General features: G+C 42.9%; 2 protein-coding genes across 7 annotated transcripts in view; one reads left to right on the forward strand and one right to left on the reverse strand.

The window, feature by feature from the left end:
* Window positions 1–8,297, reverse strand: part of frmpd3 (FERM and PDZ domain containing 3) — a 116,418-nt gene extending 108,121 nt beyond the window's left edge. For 5 of the 6 annotated variants that reach the window (XM_052058702.1, XM_052058748.1, XM_052058739.1 and 2 more), the window contains exon 1: window positions 7,782–8,291. The gene's annotated coding sequence lies outside the window, so the exon portion shown is untranslated. Of the gene's footprint in view, window positions 1–7,781 lie in introns of all 6 variants that reach the window. The other variant, XM_052058755.1, reaches the window with a different exon arrangement.
* LOC127597287 (uncharacterized) overlaps window positions 1–22,032 on the forward strand; it is a 339,203-nt gene that overhangs the window by 77,065 nt on the left and 240,106 nt on the right. The window lies entirely within an intron of this gene.

Here is a 22,032-nt window from a genome sequence, read left to right on the forward strand (position 1 = left end):
CATTCATCCTACAGAAGCTCCTTTCCTACAACTGCGACATCTCATTGAGCTGCTTTTTCAAACGTGTCCTTTCTTGAAAAATGTATGTTTTTCTCTCCTGCCCCCAAACCTATGTGATACATTCAAGGTCCTTGTTTTCCTCTGTTGACAAATGAAAAGGGCTCCAAACAAAGCCTAATGTCATCGGAGCGAGAGCAAGTCAGCCTGCAGAAAACACTGCAGTCATCTATTTCCGACATGGCTGCGGACACATAGGTGGGCTTTTTTATATTGTTCTAACACGTGGGGCTTGTGTTTTTTATTACTGAAGTGACAGAAGACAACAGAAATGCACTACGATGGAATTGGCTATATTCAGTGGACGTTTGGGCATTTTCAGCCAGGAAATAGTACATGCACATTCGTAGGCATATTGAACCATTTCAGAGTGCACAGCCATTTAAATGTTGTTTTCTGTTACATTAATTAATCTTAATGTCACAGTTGTGAATCGACCACGACAATGGACCCTTATTTGTGTTGCCATCCACTGCTGTTATTTTTTTTTCAAGCCTAAAAACCAATAAAAACACTTGATTAAAAAAATCTGAATGTAAGTTACCATTATTTGTGCATGAAAGGGTTAATTGACAGTGTTGTACATTTGCATAAACAAAAGATGTCAAGCAGTGTTACAACTGACTGCTTGGAAACAGGGGGAACATCAGGTTGTCCACTACGGTAACACCCCCCTCCGCATTACAGGCATGACGTCTGTACAAAAACAGCCAGGCAAAGATACGTTCCTTGATACCAAGGGGCCAGTGATAGTCATAGTTCAAATGTGTCTTGCAGGGTTCTATTATAAGCAACATTTTATTTTTGTTTCAAGTGTTTTTCTCTTCCTATTCCCAGCTGATAGTTTGGGACGCTGGCCAAGTTAGGTAAGGGCTCTGCACTAGGCTGCACAGCACAAGTGTGAAATTCGGTGAGGTGCTAGCAAGACAGAGCTTAATATGCATATTTCGCCTAGTAACGCTGAAATCCCACACACACAAAAAAAAATCTCTTTTAACCATTGCTAACAGGCAAGGGAAAGGAAAATACAGGACCCTCATTCGCGCCCATTGTTCTTGTTCCCTCAGAGTGCTGATGTGACTGATGTGTTCAATGTGCCATTCCGTTTTTTTTTTGGCACGATTTTGCAGTGGATATTCAACAAGCCAAACAGAGGCAAGTTGAAGCCAACTGAACCTGTGGAGCAGAAACACAGCATTCGATTTCCAGATCCAGCCATGCATCCATTACATCCAACAAACTGCTTTTCCTGTTTATTGAATGCGACCGGGCAATATATGTAATCTAGATTGAAGTGAAGGTGAAACAAAAATGATTACGATTGGCTGTGACAGAAATTCTTGTCCAAACTTTCAGCTCTCCCATACTATTGGGACCCCTGCGTTTTATCAGCAGTCAAATAATGATTATATGTTGGCAGCCGTATTCAAACTGTCAACTCAAAATGGAACCTGAAAGCTTGATCACTATCCGCGCTGAGACACTAGTTGACTTCAAATATGATTAGATTTGAAAAAAATAATTTTGCCCACGGGAAGTATACAAACGGTTCCTGAGTCAACCTACCACAATCATCAAACCTTTACATTCAATCAAATGCTAACGTTTTACCACTCTTAAAAGGCCGCCATTTTGCCACTGGCCTGTCAACTTAAAATGACATCACAGTGCCCAAGGGTTCATCTTGCCGCTATCACATGACCAAACCCAGAAAACAGGTGAGCTATGACATTCATCACCTGAGAACGTTTAGACGAGAAAAATGTGTTGACCACTGTTAGTACTAAAACCCGAAAGTACTTTCTGATAGATGATAAAATGCAAAAACAGTCACACAATCCACTTGAAATGAGGTGACATAACTGCTCATTGTTGACTTAGCAATATTACGGCTTTAAACTCCAATACCTACAGTGATCTTCTCTTTCTGACTGGTGTAAAATAAAAAAAATAAAATAAAAAAACACACACAGAGTGTATTCTTTGACACCCTCTGAACTTAGGTCTGGTGAGATATGCTGAGATCACGTGTCATGTTGGCTGTTTTCAGTTTCCCTGAAATATTCCGTGTTGCTTGGTCTCATGGGCATTTATTTTATTTATTTTTTTGCTGTGTTTTCAAGCAGGAACCCAACTGCCTGCAAATAATTCAGTTCAATCCAGTAGGATGTGGAAGCTGAGGTAAAAAGGAAAAAACAAAATCTACCAAAAGTGGCAGCATTCTAATAGCTGTCATTTTCCACCTATTTTGATGTGAGGCCATCAGTGATTGGCATAGTGTTTTCTAGTTTTTGGTGTCCCTTTGTTCCATTTTGTGACATGATGAGATGTTGCCGCTGACAACAATGACACATGACTGAAAGAAAGTGAAAGTGAAGTGAAAGAAAGTAGACTGCGCGCAACTGTGTTCTAAGGAAGATGAAAAGAATACACACTGGATGACAACTCATCGTTGCAGTAAAAACCACAGACATAAAGAAAAGAAACAGACATTATCCAAACCTGGAAACTGCCGTGTTAGCAGGAACAGTTTAAAGTGAGATGACAACTTCTGCGCAGACATCATGAGCTAAAGTTATTGTGTTGTCAACCGTTGTCAGTGCAGACATGAGGGATGCAGTAGACACAATAACAACAGTTGCCTAGTGAGCAAATAGAACGTAAAAATTCATAAATCTCAGAGGACGACATCAACACATACAATCATCAATATACAAGCATCGTTCCAAAATGTCACATGAAATGTAGAAATCACTTGCTTGCAAAGTTGCCCTTTGCAGTCATTTCTCACTTGAATTAGTATCCTGTACAATACTGTGACTCCATTAGATTTGATTTGGCATTGTAACACATACTGTAACCCTGCTAAGGCCAAACTGAAACAGAAAAGTGACTACCGGGTATTTTGTATTTTGAGGCCGGCCGTGTTTGTGTTTTTCATCAGCCAGTGTCATTCAAGCAAAAAAGGTAGCGGTGGACGAAGACTTTTCCACACTACTGGGTAGTATTCAAACTCATTGTTTTTTGTTGTTGTTTGTTTTGTTAATTTTGTATAGCGTTTTCTTTGGGTGCTCCGGTTTCCTCTCACATTCCAAAAACATGCATGGTCGGCTGATTGAACACTCAATTGTCCTTAGATGTGTTTTGAGTGCGAATGGTTGTTTGTGTATATGTGCCCTGCGATTGGTTGGCAACCAGTGAGAATATGCGGCTCAGATCATGGGTGGATGGATCGACAAACGGCATGACAATAAAGCAGTCCATTTCATATCAAGAAAAAAATGAAATGCCTTTTCCTCCCCAAGTTTGACATCAAGCAGCACTTTGAAAACTTGATGACAATTTGTAAAACCAAAGATAAAGATCTTTGCTTAGATTAAAAACCTTTTTGAACATTTATGTGCCAGTGAGACTCATACAATTACTTAGCATTTCATTTGTGAGACTGAAATAATGTGCCGTGTCTCATTTTACTGCCTTCTATTGTAAATGTTTAATTGTTCCTTAGGGGATTTTTTTTTCTCGATGCTTCTATAGTCCATCACACTTTTACAGTACACTTTTAAGCCTGTCTACAGGCCGCTGCAGTGTTTTCGTTCATCATTTTAGTATCCATACACAATTTGAGATGATCTTGACATAAAGCACATTTGATCAATAGCTCAAGAGTTTAATTGTCTGAAATCTTCTCCCTGCGCTTGCCTGTTTGAATCATTGAAATGTACGTAGGTATGAATGTGATTGTTTGTTGACCACAGGTATATCTGCCCTACGTTTGGCGTGGATGTTGTAGGTCACCTTAATGGTCGAAGAAGTTTTAAATGTAGTCCTGTTTTATTTGAGCACAAAAACCTGGCATTTGAACAGGAATGTATCCCCTTTTTATATGTACTGACACAACTCCAAAGCTAATAACGTGGCATCTGAGCAATGTTTTCAATAAATGTGCAAGATTAGCTGCATAAAAACTCGTCATCATGCATGGCATTAGGTCATTGCATAAGATAATTTTTTTTCTTTCTCTGCCTTCTTCTCAACACTTATTTCAGACGATGGTGTGCAGAATATACAGTACACTGGGAGGTACAGTCCACGTAAAGCAGCCTCACACATTTCAAGTGCGTCCTGATGGAGTGTCTACCAGGGATGAGTAAGCAAAAGGCACAGCAAGATTGTGAGGTTGAAGCTCAGGCAGGAGGGTCAACCGCAAATTTTAGATAATTTACAGCTAGCGACCGACTGACTATCTGCCCTTTGTGGTTTCACTTGTTATGTTAAGAGCGAGTTGTTTTATCGGCATACGGTGGTTAACTCCTGTATGCCGATAAAACAAGTGAAACCACAAAGGGCAGATAGTCAGTCGCTGGCGAGCTGTAGATCATCTAACATTCACGGTTGACCCTACTTTATCGGCATACGGTGGTAAGTCCCCCTCCGTGAGCTGTCACCTTACCGTGGTGGAGAGGTTTGTGTGTCCCAATGATCGTAGGAGCTAAGTTGTTTTGCTTTGAAAAAATTCTGGTCCACCATCCGGCGTCTCAGGGGGGGGGGGGGGGGGGAAGCAGTACACCACTAACACTGTACAGTGGGAATGGGGCCTGTTGACCTCAACTCAGGACGTTGTGAGTTGGTGGGCAGAATTACTTTGAAGACCTCCTCGACTCCACCAACACGCCTTCCTTGGAGGAAGCAGAGTCTGAGGACTCTGAGGTGGGCTCTCCGATCTCTGTGGTTGAAATCGCCGATGTGGTTAAAAAGCTCCTTGGGGGCAAGACCCCAGGGGTGGATGAGATCTGACCGGAGTTCCTCAAGGCTCTGGATTTTGTGGGGCTGTCCTGGTTGACACACCTTTGCAACATCACGTGGTCATCAGGGAGAGTGTCTCTGAATTGGCAGACCGGAGTGGTGGTCCTTCTGTTTAAAAAGGGGGACCGGAGGGTGTGTTGTAACTACAGAGGGATCACACTCCTCAGCCTCCCTGGTAAGGTCTGTTCGGGGGTGCTGGAGCGGAGGGCCCGTCAGGAAGTGGACCCTCAGATGAGGAGGAGCATTGTGATTTTCGTCCCGGCCATGGAACAGTGGACCAGCTCAACAACCTTAGCAGGGTCCTCGATGGTATGCGGGAACTCGCCCAACCAGTCTACATGTGCTTTGTGGACTTGGCGAAGGCATTTGACTGTGTGCCTCGGGGAGTTGTGTGGGGGGTGCTTCGGGAGGATGGGGTACCGAGCCCCCTGATACGGCTGTTCGGTCCCTATACCACCAATGTCAGAGTTTGGTTCGTATTGCAAGCAGTAAGTCTGAATCGTTTCCAGTGAGGGTTGGACTCCGCCAAGGCTGCCCTTTGTCGCCGATTCTGTTCATAACCTTTCTGGACAGAATTTCAAGGCGCAGCAGAAGCGTTGAGGCGGTTTGTTTTGTTGGCCTCATTATTGCATCTCTGCTCTCCCTACTAAAGCTGCTGCCCCTGCGACCCGACCCCGAATAAGCGGCAGTAAATGGGTGGACGGATGGATGGATGGATGGATGGGTGTTTAACTCCTCATTATGCAAGAGAATGGTAACATATTAGATGAGCGAGACAAATGTTTATGACATCCTCCTAATTTAACGAGTGTTTGATTTCACTGATGTATTAAATGGTGGCTCATAACTATTGCTCACAAATAGCTTAGATCAGGGATGGGGAACTTAAATGCTGCAGGGGGACACAATGTTTTATCAGAGCTACTGGGGAACATCTTAACCAAATGTATGACCAAAATGCTATTTTCAATATGGATAAAATATGTGCATATGAGTTCAATATATATACATTTTTCAGGATGCACTATGCTGTCTTGCATGAAAATTATCATTCAAGCAGGGCACACACCTGCTGAACAAGAAACCAACATTAAGTTCAGTGCCTCACTTTGTACATGTTTTCGCAATCATCCATCCATCCTTGTTCCGATCCGCTACGATACATTGACTGCCTGGCTTCAAATGGTTTGATATCCAACAACATTCCCGGTGAAGCACATCAAATCGACGTTTAGACTACATCACTTTGCTAGCGTGACCACTGTCAGCTTAAGTGGATTATATCTAAATGTTTTGCGGCCTTCGCCCTCAGTCACCTTACTCTCTGAAACAAACCTTACAATGAAGCATATTGATATTTCCGGCACGCTGAATATGCCGCCCTCTAGAATCCCGGCATTAACGAGAGTGTTCTGTCTCTCGTGTGCTCTAACTGTCTCCTTTCCTCCGTCCGCCCTATGTCCAATGTCTCCATAAGCCGCCCTGCCACATGATGAGATCAGAGGAGCCTGGTCATCTAAGTAATGGCTTTCCTTCTGTTGATTCCTCCTGGGTCCGCAGCTCCTGCGTGCGGTGATGTATGCTCCATGCAACAGCACTGGACAGCTCATCTCTCTCAGCCACGGGCACCAATGAATAAGCACATCCACCAAAGAAGCCAATCTCTGAAATGCACTTAGGGGTTGCTGCTGCTGCCGCCTGTCTTTGACGTCTACTGATAATGAAAAGCACGGTAACCATTTTACACTTGTGTAATGAGCCAAAGTTGATTAGAGGAGAAAACGTACGGCCTTCCCTTTGGCTTGTGGCAGGAGTCACCAAAAACTTATTTTTTTAATAAGACCAAGCTGGCATTGGCAGTAATAGTGTGACAATTCATATTGGCAAACTCAACTTATTAACCGCACTTAGTACTTTCCTTTAAAACCTGGCCATTAAATACATTACTCAACTTGCATTTCTGATAGCTTCTCATGTTTAGTCATGTGTTTTTTTTTTATTTATTTGAGTATAGTCTGTCATGCTTAGAGTTTCTATTTTAGAAAAGTTTGTTCGTTAGATTGTCTGGTTGAGCAAAATCTGTTGCAGTTGATTAGACGTCGATATTTAGACTGTAGATGTGATTCTCAAAGAGTAGTACCACCGGTGGTACTTAGGTTCGAGTTTCACTTGCAAAGTACAATTCTGTTGTTTTTAACTTTTCAAAGTTTGCTATTTGGAAGGCACAGTGTTCAGCGTAACAGTGACTTGCAAGAGTATTATTTTCATGAACAGGTAGACCTGCTATGCTGCTGTATTTTGAAGTTGGTCATGATGGTGGCAGTCAGTATTTTTTTTTTTTTTGGTACTTGCCCGTAAAAGGTTGGACAACAACTGGACTATATGATCACAATTCTCGGGCTGAGTCAGGGACCTCCGGTACAAAATTTTGTAGCATCTCATGTGCGCTAGTATGCCAGCGTATATGTTCCTAGAATCCTTAAATCCTTGATTCTATACTCAATCAAAATGAAATTCCACGAAGCCAAAAGCTCTCCCCATGAACAGCACTATCTCAGAGGACACGACACTCACATAAATGACACAAAATGCCACAGACCTTCACTTTCCTTTTGTTGCCTCCCCCTAATATGTCCCTCGTGCAACCCTTCCATCCCCACTGTCTATCGTCAGACGTGTGATGAATATTGGACCATGTCCTCCAGGAGATATCTTCCATGATCATGCTGCCACAGTGCTCATCCACAGACCCATCTGCTTTCTAATCAATGGCAGCGGGGCAATGGCAGTGCAGCAGGACATACAGACACATAGCGGCAAAAGCCTTTTAGCAAATAACAAAATAAAGATCGTACAGATGAACATAATGACACAGGCTAAGTTGTCGTAGATGAACATGCATGCCGTTGTTCTCTCACCTGTACGTGTCTCTGTAGAGGTCCTTTGGTCCAGCGTGGTTACTGTCAACCCTCGCTCTAGACAACCAAGCCCTCCTACATGGGCATGTATGCGCCACGCAGGTCAGCGGCGTGCTGAGAACACGGATGACGGATCAGGCTTTCCAGCTTGGCGTCAGCCCCCCTGAACACATCTTCTTGTGTTTCCTGCTCTCCAGGGTCAATCCAGCCAGCCCTTCAGCAGCCGCAACACCAGGCAGCGCTCAAGGCGGGCGGAGGGGTGAGCGATGGGAGGTGCTTAGAGGACTGAAGCGGACGCGGTGCTGCGAGCGGTGCACCTCCTCTTACCACAGGTCAGCACGCAGCTGCTGGACACGATACCGCTTTCCGTTATCCATCGAGGCTTCCTACCTGTGGGTGTGTGTTTTGCGTGTCAGTCCACTTTTCTGAAAAAGTCTCTTCCCCCTCAGTGAGGATGCTGTCTGTTGTCGCTGCTTGCTCCGGGATGCTGAGGCAATGTGAAAGAGAAAAAAACACAGGCGGCGTGAGACGGTGAGAGAGAGGGAGAGAGAGAGAGAGAGAGAGAGAGAGAGAGAGAGAGTGCGAGGGGGTGGGGGGGACAGAGAGAGCAGGGGTGCCGAGGTAAAGCAAAAAAGAAGGAGGGAAAAAGCACTTCAGAGTGGGGAGGAAAGATGGAAAGGATATCGGAAAAGCGAATTCACCTCACTACTACCAATCTATCAGGCAGTGGCTGAGTTAATGAGTCACCTATACCCATGACAGTATATTTGTGGCACATAACATCATCATGTGCAGTCACCGTACATGTTCTGTATTTCTCGGTTGCATACAAGTTTTCCCATGAGCGATGCACCTGGGCGTGAACACAACCGTGACACTTCAGGATGAACACATTCTTGCATATCCAAATCACCAGGGGAATGATGTACAGTCAGGTCCATAAATATTGGAACAGAGACACAATTCTCATCTTCTTGTCGCGAAACACCGCCACTGTGGATTTTGAAGGAAGTGAGCAAAATGTGCTTGAAGTGCAGACGTTCAGCTTGAATTTGAGAGGATGGTACACCCACGTCGGACGAACCGTGCAGAGATGAAAACAGATTGTACATGCGCCTCCCACTTTATGAAGGACTAAAAGTAATGGGACAAATACAAAATCATAAATCAAACTTTCACTTTTTAATGCTTGTTTGCAAATCCTTTGTAGCCAATTACATCCTGAAGTCTTGAATGTACAGACGTACCTAGGTGCTGGATTTCATTACTGCTGGTGCTCCGCCAGGCCTAGACTGCTAGTGTCTTTAGCTCCTGACTGTTGTTGCTTACCCTCTTTTTCTCTTCAGTTTTGTCTTCAGCAAGTGAAATGCAATCACGTTCGGATTCAGGTAGGTACACTTGGCCATTGCGGAACCTGCAGCTTCTTTGCCTTAATAAACTCCATTGGCAGCCAGACACACCCACCTGACCATAAAACATCTGACCAGTCTATTGACCCATTATTTCTGGTCCTTGGGAGTTAGATATGCAAACGGTTATGATTCCTACGTTCGTTCACCTGATTTGGATGTGAGTATCTTCACATTAAAGCTCAAAGTCTTCAGTTAAGGGCCATCTTGTTCGTTTCAGTTCAAACCCATTGCCGTGTGGTACAGAGGAGTTAATGCCAATGTGTAAAGATTTGTGGACTTGAACAACTGAAAGTGACTGTTGCAGTCTTTTTTTCCTTTTGCTTTGCTCGAGCGGCCGTGTGCCTGACGCTCATTCGTAACTCAAGTTTTGTCTAAGACTACGGAAAAGAAAAAATTTAAAATTCAGCAAGCGGCAGCTTGTCAGTCGAAATAATAAACATGAGTACAACATGTGATTGTTGTAACATAGCGTATTAATTTTCACAACACCGACAGAATCAAACTCAGTCAAAATTAACTCGCTGTTACCTTGAGCTTTGGAATTGCCACAGTTATCCAAGTAATGGTGAGGTCATTAAAAAACAAACAAAACTCATCTCTGATTTCATGGGCGAATGATATACAGTATCCCTGTGCAGGTTTGTGTGTACTTAGACTTGCATGGCGTAATCTTTAAGACACATTATTTATGGAGCACCTAATAAAAAAACACACAAAGGTAACACAGTACATACACATAGCACATATATTGAAAGATTGAATCAAAGCCTTTATCATCACTGTACAGTGTAGATGAAACAACATTGAGGTTTTGAATTTAAAAAACATTCACAATTGACAAAATAATGACAAGCGTGGATTACTGACAGGATTAATGTACTCATGGCTGGTGGTGCGAGTGTTTCTCGTTCCTCACGGGTGGGGTGGGGGTGGGGGAGGGCTTCGTGATGCAAGCAGCCAGCTCGGCAGCCTGAATGGGGGAGCAAGACGCATCTTCGATCGCTGCTGACTCTTGTGTTAGTGGCAAATAAGAACTTTCTACCTCCTTTGTAGTTCTGCACACAGTGCTGAACATAGAGTCCAGAAAACCCGTCGTGTTGGCTGCAGGATCTTTCTCCTTTTCTTTAAAAAAGTCCAAACCTTTGATGCTGAACCAAACTATTATTTATAGTTATTGCACAGCCCAAGGTTATCTCACATTTAATATCAGAGGTTCCAGTAGCTTGGAACTGTCCTGCCACCTGACCTTTCCACCAGCAATGCTTATTGCGTTGCTGTGTATGTGGCTCGTTGCCCAAATAGTTTTGAGGCGCTGAAAATGAAGGTCACCTGGATACAATCACTGGAAATTGCTGTATTTGTGCGGCGAGGATCGTCAACGACTTTTTTTTGTTTTTGCTCATCAGTTGTGATGCTGTATGAGGGCAAAACCCCCCAAAACTGATGTCATTGTCCAAATACGTCTGAGAGTGGAAGCATAATAAATGACTAGCCCGAGCCTGCTGTCTATGCTGATTTGATTGCATCAATTAAAAAGAGATGATGAATGATAGACCTGAAAGGAATACAGATAAGGCTTCTGAAACGAGAGGGAAGGAGTATGCGGCCAGTCATATCCATCTGATGAAAAGCAAGGACATTTTCAAAGAACAGGAGGAGCATACAAAACCAGCTCTTCATCTTCCTTTTTTGTGGTTCAAGGATAACGAAAGATAAGTCTTCGCCTTATATTTGCATTCCCCTTGGTTAAAACCCCCTTCAGCAAAATCCCTCTCTTTGTCGGATCCCAAATTAAAAGAGCCTTTGGTTGAGTTTCAATCTGGGATTTGTGTAAGAAGAGCAGTTCAAGCAGCCGTCAGCCCTGTCAATATGACGCTAAAGCCCATCAACATATTCTCAGAGTCTGCAAACTAAGACCGTCTAGGCCTGCGTGTTAGCAGTGGAGAGGCGCTTCCCTCGCAGGAAGCCGAGGCATTCAGGCACATTTTCTTGCTGCGTTTTTGTTGAAGAGAGTTTATTTGAGCTGCAATTTCACACCGATTTTCTTTGTAAACGACCTCGCTCGTCCAAATCACAGCAGTTTTCCTCTCAGGGATTAAAGTGTGCACTTTTGAACTAGTGAATTCCTGTAATGTAAGATATGATATAGAAACCTTTATTAGTCTCGCAATGGAGAAATTCCCAATTCACAGCAGCAAAGTTACGAAAGGCAGAAATAGAACAACAAAATATAGGAGCTGCTGGAAAGGCAGCCACTCAGGCGGCGCCATTTTGAAGTCAAAATACCAAAAATAACACAACACAACACATAAGACACAGGCAGTCGTGCAATCTTCACCACTTTTCTGCATACACTTTGTTGTCTGAAGCAGTTATAGATGAAAAAGGAGATGATCTAAGTGTACTTTCACCAGTGGATCAGAGACGACATGCTGAAAATGTGCACACGTCTGCTACAAGGTAAGTTTTGAACGCAAACACGAAGCTGTAGCGTCCATTGATGAAAAAGAGATTGGCTCACATTTCCTGTCCCATGTAAATACACTTCAATTCCAAGCCGCGACTCCCAGTCCCACATCCGCATCGGCGCTCCACGATAACGCTCCTTTCTTCTCATCGTCGGCTACTCAAGCCTTACATCCATCCAGCCGCAGACCGTTCAACAGCACCGATCTCTCCGCTGAACAAAGCAGGGTTGTGAAAAATGCTGCCCATTGCAGGCGCAAGACACAAGCAACGACAGTCAAATGGCGCCGACATTCCTCCCAGGCAAATACAGTGCTCGTATACCCATGCTGCCGAGAAGGCGCAACCACCAAGCACAGAGTCTCCTCCTTGATGAATGTCGTGGCCAAAAAATACTGAAAAAAGTCCACATCAAGTCCACACGACGTAACAAAAAACACAAAGTGACAAAACAAACCAAAAAACAACAAAACAAAGCAAGGCTCATGAGAGCACTCGCGGACGGCTGCCTACTCGGGCGCCATCTTGACTTCAAAGGATGACGCTTTTAAGCGTAACATGCACGCTTTTTAATTATTATTATTTTTTTTTTTATTGGAGTAAATAAATAGAAGGTAAGGTAAGAAGAAGAAAGTAAATTTTAATTCTTCGTTGTAGGCTCATCAAAAGAAGAACAGGCCTGCCCTGACCTGGTGTCTGCTTTTAATATGCTTCGACGAGTTCACCTAGCTGTAATCTGCCGCTCAATCAGGCTTTAGGTGTGAACCGAGCCTGTGACGGATCCCACGGTGCATGACTGTGCGAGGGTAATTATGCGTGAGGAAGAAGGTTAGTACAGCGTTGGATGAAGGAACGCGCTTTAACTCACTCTGATTCCAGCGCCTCTGAAATGCACTTTACTGTAAGTGCCGATGCCCTTGCGTTGGGGGTGGTTCTTTGGGAGCATTTGGGGTTTGGGGTTCATTTTGTCATCAATGGCAGGCAAACATAAATAGAAATAGAAACACAGTCGGGCAAGTGGCAATATCACGCTGTGCAGTGACTGTGCCACTACCACTTCAACGCAACAGCAAAATCACCTGACGAAGAAAATGATCGCAACCTGATAAAGCAAATCTCCCTCTCAGCTTGACTTTTGAGTCAAATATGCAGAGCAACGTCAAAATAATTTCGGTGTTATGCTGGCTTGTGACGACAGCAGCGTCTGTGGCATTTGCAGAGTTTCGCAAAGTGCTTTTGCAACTTTTCCACAAGCTAAAATTATTGTTTATGATTGTATAAGTTATTGTTTTTGTAATGCACATTTATCGACTTGGCATCTATTCGTCTTATTTTTTTTGGCTGACTTTGGTGGTACTCGTAAACAAAGGAAAGAATGGAGAGCATGCAGCATTCTTTTGTTTTGGTCTTGGCATGTGGTCATTTATTTGAAATATCTTCCCATTCTCACAAACAGTATAACCCGCTGATTCTCTGTCCAGCAATGAATTGCTGAGATCCAATTGTTTCATCACTCTGGTGGCCTTGAACCTGTTGGAAGTGTACTGGGGTAACCAGAGATATGATACCGATCAGTTCATTTGGGAACCGTTGCAACTTTTGAAAATAATTGCGTAACTGCTGTCTTGTTCCAGCTGCATGTGAGTTACATGCAATGCTGGTTCGGATTCTTTCAACATGTTTCACCATTTGGGCAATGGCTGAGTGTTGGGCACTGGCATTGGGATTTGCACCTGCACTGTCTGCACAAATGCCAGTAATATGTACTCCTTCACTGCCGCAGCCGTTTATATTTGTCAACTGAAAAACAACCATTTACTGCCGCCGATGTATATATTTGTCGAAGGGATAAGTTACACCTTTGACCATTTTCAGCAGTAAAATGTTCATATTTTGTCCACAATGAATGTGATAACAATAATTTCATTATTTCTTATGTGCAATTAACACTTTAAAAATCTAACTATTTTGCCTGTTGCTGTCGACTGAAAATGATATCACATGTACTCTGGGGTCAGGGAACGACCAATCACAGCTCAGCGTGTGAACGGCACACGAGCCATGTGTCTAGCATGTCAGAATTTTTGTTCGTCTCGCCGCATAATGTCACATGTCTACAATTGTCCTTCGATCAGCACTTCCGCATTGATCAATCGGGAGACACAACATTTCAACTCATGCTACGTTGGGTATCTGCAAACATCATTGGCAAATGTGTTTTCATTCAATACATTTGTGACCTCAAGTTCTATTTGGAGAAGAGACAGTCCAAACCGCCCTCTTCACCATCCAGGAATGGGTCCACACTGTTTTGTTTTGTTTTTTTGGCCTACCGGTATTCTGAACATAGAGACAACGCACATGCACGTCGTGCCTTCGTCAGCTTGACTTTGACAGCTGCTTGTCCCGCCTCCCTGACGTACCGATAGACTGAATTATGACAGAAACACGCAATGACTCGGCAGGGTCTGGTCAGTGAGGGACTTGTTGCGTGATATCTCGCCCGGTGCAAGACAGAACGATCTGGTAGTCTGATAGCTGACAAAAAAAAAAACAAGTCATGGTGTTTGACATTGCCATTGAAGAGAGTACGCCTCCATACCGTACAAACAGAGTATGTATCCCGCTAGAAACGTAGTAGAAACTGTGTGGTGCAATTGTGAGAAACGATGATGCAGTTCCTGGAGTGAAAGATGGGAGCTAGGACAGAAAGCCACCCTTGTTTATCTCAATCCAAATAAGCTTCACGCACGGCATGTTTCTCAGTTGTATCTCTATATCAATTGTTTTGCCATCAGAATCCCTTTCTGAGATCTTTGTTTTTTTTGTTTTGTTTTTGGTTGTTTTATAGTTTCAAATGTTACAACAGCAAAACATATTTGTGTCAAAGTCACTGTTCTGCTTCACATCTTTCCTTGCACAAAAAGTTCTTTTTCTCATCTTTTTGGTCAGTAACTGGTACTTTTGGTGAAACTAACAGAGATCCGCTTTGCATACTGCTGATCATTATAGAACGGGGGAAAAAAATGAAATAAGGTTTTTTTTCTGTTGAAAAAGGAGAATTCCCTCCTTCTTTTGGTAGAATTCTTATGTCGTCACAAACGACATATTCAGTGGGTCATGAAAGGTAAGCCAAAACGTTTTAAAACAGCTGTCAATATAGGGAATGACTTACTAATATTGGAAAATTTGCCCAATTTGATTGCATTCTTGCAGCTTTCAACGTCCAAATTATGTTCACATTTGATTTGTCTGATGCATGTCAAAAGACATACACACTTCATCATAAGTAAAGCACATAGAGTGACAACGTATATGAAATGCACGATATAACTAGATTGCCTTGCCTTGCTTACGTGTCAGCAGTTGCCTTGCCAGAGAACATGTCGCCGCAGCTCGAAGGCACTGATTGCGATCACGCCACTTTGAAAGTCTTTTGATTGTCGACAGCATGTGAGCTTAACGGTTCGATTAACCCTTGGATCGCCTCTGATCCCCGCGGTTAACAATGTTGTGGAGCGCTTCTAATAGAGCACAGAATGCACATGCACAAAGACGCCTCGCGGCAAGATACGGCTTTAGCATGGCTGTATTTGCACTGCAGATGTATGCGCGCACGCATGGCAATATCACTCCACCGTTTTGTCACTTGCGTGGGTGGGGGGGGGGGGGGGGGTCAAGTGTTCCAGGGCATTAAGTTTCATCAGTGGATGCATTAGACGGAGAAATTAGATAGTCAATATCCACATTGACCTTAACTTGAAGGGACATCACAGTCGCTATCTAAAGACAAAGAGACCCACTATTACATTAAATGAAGGCAAGTCGCAAGGTAAGCACATTTCTTACACAAGGCAACTCACTGTCCTACACACACACAATAAAAAAAAATAATAATCATAAGGTTCACGAAAAGCTAGCTAAAGCATTGACAAAGTGTAGCTTATTAAAATTGCTTAAAGAACATACAAAACAAAAGTAGCTTTCTGAAATTTGTGAATTTCTCAAACGAAACCATTTCAGGCCATGTTGAGCTTGGTGTGTGCAGTTGTCATGATAACGTTCTATTAGTGTCCAGCAGGTGGCAGAAGCGTTCTCGGCTCCCCTATTGCGCACCTGTCCGACATCAACAATTATTGGGACTATTTGAGGACCTCATGGACCCACGTCAAGCCGTCAGATAATTTTGCCTTGCTCAAATCATTGTTCATTTGCATTATGTCTAGACACTCTCTTATTGCTCTCGTTCTGTTTTTGGCTCTTGCCTTGATTGATGCTTTCTCCGTTTTTTTTGGCTCTTGCCTTTGCTTATATTCTTCGTTATTGAAGTACCGGTAAGTTATTTTCTACTGACTGAACTACTTACTGGAAGTAGTTCTTGGTGTGTTTAAGTGTATCCACGGTTTGTTATCCACGCGGTTTGTACATTTCTTCCAAGCTATTTTGGCTTGTGTTTTTACCTTGCCATGTGCTAGTGTTTTGTCTTCTTCACATTTTTCCTGGCTTGTTGTCCAGTCTCATTATTTGTACTTTATTGGTCTTGCGCCTATTTTTATTTTTTTAGCTCAACCATCCTGAGTCTACGTTTGTCGGGTCCGATTCTGTCCGGAACCTTTCAGATGCCCGAAAGAAGTTGAGCTACTTCCAAGCCATTATTCTAACATTTCATAATAATTTTTTGTAACCAATCATTTAGCAAATTAATGTTAATTTCCATGATCACCATTTCAGGAGGTTTAGTCAAATGCCCAATCCGATTATTATTATTTTAATAATGTCATGGAACTGAACACAGCCCTAATTATAAGAGGGTGTGCACACTTGGGCAACCACATAATTTTGTTAATATGTACTTCACCGCTCAAATTTATATATTTTTCAAATACGCCCAATTGAGTTATGGCGGTTTAAATATTTTACCTTGAACTTCTTTGTTCTACAGCAGTGGTCACCAACACGGTGCCCGCGGGCACCAGGTAGCCCGTGAAGACCACTTGAGTAGCCCGCCAGTGCCTGGACATTGTGATTTGCTAGTAGAAATTATGATTTAAAAATGCAAACATTGGCAGTACTGTGAGACATTTCGAAACACGATCAAAGTCTGACAATTTAAATAATCAAGTATTAAAAATAACACATCCTCATATTATTGAAGGTATTTTGGACAAATATGTTATTTCAGACGTGTATCAATTTGGTAGCCCTTCACACAATCGGTACACATGAAGTTGCTCTCACCCTCAAAATTGTTGGTGACACCTGTTCTACAGGATCGCAAATACCTGGCATTTCAACAGGGACTTTTTAAATCCAGTGTAGGTGAAGATTGTACCATAGATCAACTGTTAAATCCACCTCTTAACCTTTTGGCTCAGCACACTCCTACCACGGTACACTGATGCTGTCGCCTGCTCCCACTCCATTTTTACCTCTCATGAACAAGATCCCGAGATACTTGAACACATCCACTTCGGGGCAGTATGGTATCCTCCTTCCATGCCTGCTCCAGGATCCTGCTGCTTGGGACTAAAACCAGACCTCTCCTTCAGAGTCTGAATTTAAACTTTCCAACGGACCCTCCTCTGCAGAATCTCTTAATAGGCCTTACCAGGGAGGTTGAGCAGTGTAGAACTGTTGTTGTAAAACACCCCTCACTTCTCATGAGGAGGACCACAACCCCGCTCGGCCAATCCAGTGGCGCTGTCTACGGACTGTTGCAACAGATCTCATCTGTCACCTGGATCTTCTAAACGAGAAGCTTCTGAAACTTGTCCAAGCAAACAAGGTTGAGAGCCAAATAGTATTCCATTTGGCTCTTAAATTCTCTCATGTCAGATTTTTTTTGTCTATTTTGTAATTTCATGTTCATGCCTGCTGTGCTGGTGTCTCATCCATCAGTTTCACTTGAGTGGTTTAGGCATTAATAGGTTTAGCTTCGTTATATTCAGATTTAGAAACATAGGCACTGTAAAATCTGCATGTTACCCATAACAAAGGATGAACCATTTCAGTAAAAAAAAAATTATAGCACTATTTTGAATCACAAGGATTAAAGCTGGCAAATTAAAATGTCATACTCTGTCACCTCAATTATTATGAGACTGCAGTCATCTGTGACTGATGTTTTTTTGCACCAGAATTCCCAAAATGCTTTTTTTTTTTTAAATCCCGGTCTATGAGGAATACAAACAGCATTGCCCAGGTTGTTCTTTCAAATGATGTGGACTGTTTTCAACATTTTTGGCCTTGACATTCATCAAAGAAGAAGAATCTGTGCTTGGTGGTTGCGCCTTTTCGGCGGCACGTGTGTACCAGCACTGATTTAGATTGGGAGGAATGTCGGCACCATTTTACTGTCGTTGCTGGACAGCCCCGGGGCGCTTGTGTCTTGCGCCTGAAATGGGGAATATTTTTCACAGCCCCACTTTGTTCAGCGGAAATGTCGGTGCTGATGGATGCATGGTTTGAGGAGCCGACGATGAGAAGAAAGGAGCTCCAGCGCAGAGCGCCGATGCGTATGTGGAACTGGGAGTCGTGGCTTGGAATTGAAGCGGATTTACATGGGACAGGAGAAGAGAGCCAATCTCTTTTTCGTTAATGGATGCTACAGCTTCTTGTTGCTTTCACGCATAGCTTGTAGCAGGCGTGTGAACATTTCAGCATGACGTCTTGGATCCACTGGTGAAAAGGACACTTTGATTCTCTCCTCTTTCATCTATAACTGCTTCAGACAACAAAGTGTATGCAGGAAAGTGGTTAAGATTGCAAGGTTGTCTTGTATTATTTTTTCAGTTTATGTTAACTTTTCTTTTGAAGGCGGCGTGGGCACCCGCAGCGGCTCCTCTTGTTGTCTTGAGAGGGAAGAAAATTCATCTGTGATGTGCACATAGAGTTGCACAACAATAAAGCTGTACTTGATACTTGACTCGAAATCCTAATGTATCCAAGAGATCGAAAACAGCAATTTAGGGTCAAACCAATTGTTCTGGCAGGAAGCATGTCGCTAAAAGCATTGTCCTTTGAAAAAAGGCAGCTAATTTGTGACGTCCGCCTTTACAGATGCTCCAAGATAGTCGTTAGAGATCTCTGTCCAGGCATATCAGGGATTCAGCTGTTATCGTCATGGGAATGAGACTGAAAATAGCCTCTGGGACTCCATGCAGTCAAAGAACATTACGTTACACAGACAGACGCAGCACAACCATGTTAGTACAAAGCCGTGAGCACTTGGGAGTCCCGCATTGATTTGTGGCTTTTTGAACCGACAGAAAACAAGCCTGCATCCGATCTCACTCTTGTGTGACAACAACAGGAGGTCCGGTTACTATAATTGGCATAGCGTGATTCCAAATGTGGCACTCTGTATCACACTGTCATTGGAGCACTGGGAGTCTATATCGGGGCAAAGTGCTGTAAAATGACACCGGTGTCACCTTTAAATGCATAAACACGACAAAGTCTAGTTTCAGATGAATGTCCGTGGCAACTTAGAGAAATATTCGGTACATGAAGGTACAAAAATTAAGGGCTTTTTCATGTCACATCTTCACATTGTTTCCAAATATCTTGCAGGTTTTGAAAACATGATCGTGCTGTGTCATTGTCAACAAATTAAAAAAGGGCATGGCAAGGTACATCTGAGTTCACAATCTTTTTTTTTCCTCATTCCATCCATCCATTTCGACACCGCTTGTCTTCATGAGGGTCACGGGTGAGCTCGAGCCTATCTCAGCTGCAGATGTGGGTGTAGTCACATATGTGCAAGGAAAGAGGAAGTGGCAAAAATGAAAGTCAAGTCTATATACCGTATTTACACTTATGGACAGTTTAGGTTCTTTCAAACATGTAATCTCCATTGTTGGGAAATGTGAGAGGAAGCTCGAGAACCCACTCGAGCACGGGGAGAACATGCACACTGCGGAAGGAATTCAAACCATGAATTTCAGAACCACTCCCCCATTTTTTCATCTTTTAATAAAATATTGTTCATATGACTTAAATATAAAAGAAACCGAACAGCATGAAGTGTGGGAATCTTTGTCATTAAATGAATAAGAATGAAATAAATAAGTCCAGGAAGAGGCCTCAGGGTAACCCCCCCCCCTCCCTCCCCACCGCAGAAAAAAGTAGCAATGCAAGTTCATTGGGAGGTTTTAGTAGAACTTTAAATCACATTATTCTTGACTTTACTCTTGCGGTCATGCTGTACAAGAGTCAATTATATACCTGTCATTTAAATTGTTAAAAAGATGTTTCATTTTTTGCTTAATTGAGAGTTATTAGAATTCAGTGCACAAGAGAACATTTTATCCCTTAAGGGAACAAAAGCTTGAATTCGGGTCATGGCGATTACATGAGTCGTCTTGCTTGTGTTATTTTTCTTTGGCTTTGAGGCCACAATATTACCACATGCATTGTCACATCTTAGCAAACTTAAGAAATAATGTTTTTGTGATATATTATTGCTGGTGATGAAGTTTTTTAATGTATTTATTTATTTTAACAGTCATGTGACAAATAAGTGCTATTGCACAAGTTGTATTCCTACAATACGAGTCAACTTGCTGTTTGCCCTCTGAACCAAGACCTTGGTTTCTTGTGATTCAAATGGGACAACTACTTGGAAGCAAATTTGGATCTCTGGAGCCCCTTTCGCATCCATCAAGTGTGAAATTATACAACCAAAGATATCTTTTGCTAGTTCCCTATTTATGAAAATGAATCTGAAAGCTCTCAATAGCTGGAGTCAAATTTACATAATACTGCCCCCTCACTGATTCCCCACACCATTGACATTGGCCCCATAGTAAGCAGTGACATGAGCCTGAACTGCCCATCAAAATAATAATAATAATAATAATAAAAAAACACACACTGGTCATTCCTACCAACGTGTTACAAGTTGATGCTAAAATTTAGCTGCTCTTATCAGGATACCTCATACTGAAAATGTGCATATCCCGTAATAGGGATTTATTAAGCGTGGTAACCCAGTTTTTAAAACTATATGAGTGTTAAGAATGTTACAGAATGTACAGTTAATAACGTGTTTATGATGTCAAAAGAAATAGAAGTTGACCGGCATCATGGAATTGATAAAAATGAGCCATTGACAGCAGTATGACAATGTGCAGAGTCATCCAGGAGAGATAAAGTCATCAGTGGTGCAAAGACGGTGGTGCTGTAGGTGCAGATGATTGTCGCACCATTTTTAAGTGACCAGTAGCAGTAATTGTTGTCAGACTTCCGGTGTGCAATTATGCAAAAAGTCCTTGTGCGCTTTAAAGTGTCTGCTGCTGTGGAAAATTGACCAATAACAATTGTTGAAGTATTTAGAGAGCTGAAGCTACAATATTTGTGGTATTACTGTCCCACATGGGTGTGGAAACCACGAAAGATTTGAATTACTGTTTAGGGAGCTAATGGTGAGAGGGAAGAAGCTGTTTGGTGTGCATGGTTCGGTAACACTTGCCTGAGGGGAGTAGCTGGAAAAGGTGGTAGGCAGGGTACGGGGGATCCGGTAGGACTCAAGACAAATTGACCTGGGACACCATCTAGTAGTCTCAGGAGTGCATCTCGGCTTGTTCCATTCGGAATTCCTCTGACTTCAGGCTTCCACTGGCCTATGAACTGGGACCCGGTGCAATTTCCTCAGAGCTCTAAAATGTCCCTCTGGCATCCTACAGCAATCTTACTTGACCTTTATAACTGTATTTGACACATTAGTCGGCATTCCGGTGGAATGTTGCCGCCCGGATGATCCAACTGTGAGCACATTAATTCCAGGTCGCAGAAGGGTCCCGAGATGCAAATTTAGGCATCGATGAATAAATCAGTGCGGCAAGATAGAGGGCAGCTTTTTCACAACAATGGCCGGGAATGAGCGAACATTAAAGTGGCATAGAAGGCTTGTGAAATGACTGATAAATGGGTGATTACATTTTATAAAATCCATGAAACCGCCGAGATGAGACCAAAGCTCACATCAGTGGAGGAAGTGTGTTCGTCAGTGTCAACGATCCTTCCCTGATGGGAGGAGTTCCTACAAGTCAGGTCCATCTGTCATTAATATTAAAGGTTACTCCTTCTACTTGACGACTTGTCTGCGGGAATTTGTGTGAAGTCACTGATGCTTCCCATCTCTGTTCTAGTTCACCCTGAAAAGGATTTATGGGTTTTAGGTCGTTGTAGCGCAAGTGGCTCCGCACAAAATTCATGGACCTCTCCTCTTTGGTCTCTTGGAACAGAGAGGACAATGATGAGGGAGGGGTGGTGGGTGGAAGGGGGGTCTGCTGTTTAACTAATTTTGGCCGATATTGTGGCATGACCCTACGACTGACTGGCGACCAGTTCAGGGTGTTGTTCGCCTTCCC

The sequence above is a fragment of the Hippocampus zosterae genome, chromosome 1 (genome assembly GCF_025434085.1).
Source record: "Hippocampus zosterae strain Florida chromosome 1, ASM2543408v3, whole genome shotgun sequence".
NCBI classification, from domain to species: Eukaryota; Metazoa; Chordata; class Actinopteri; order Syngnathiformes; family Syngnathidae; genus Hippocampus; species Hippocampus zosterae.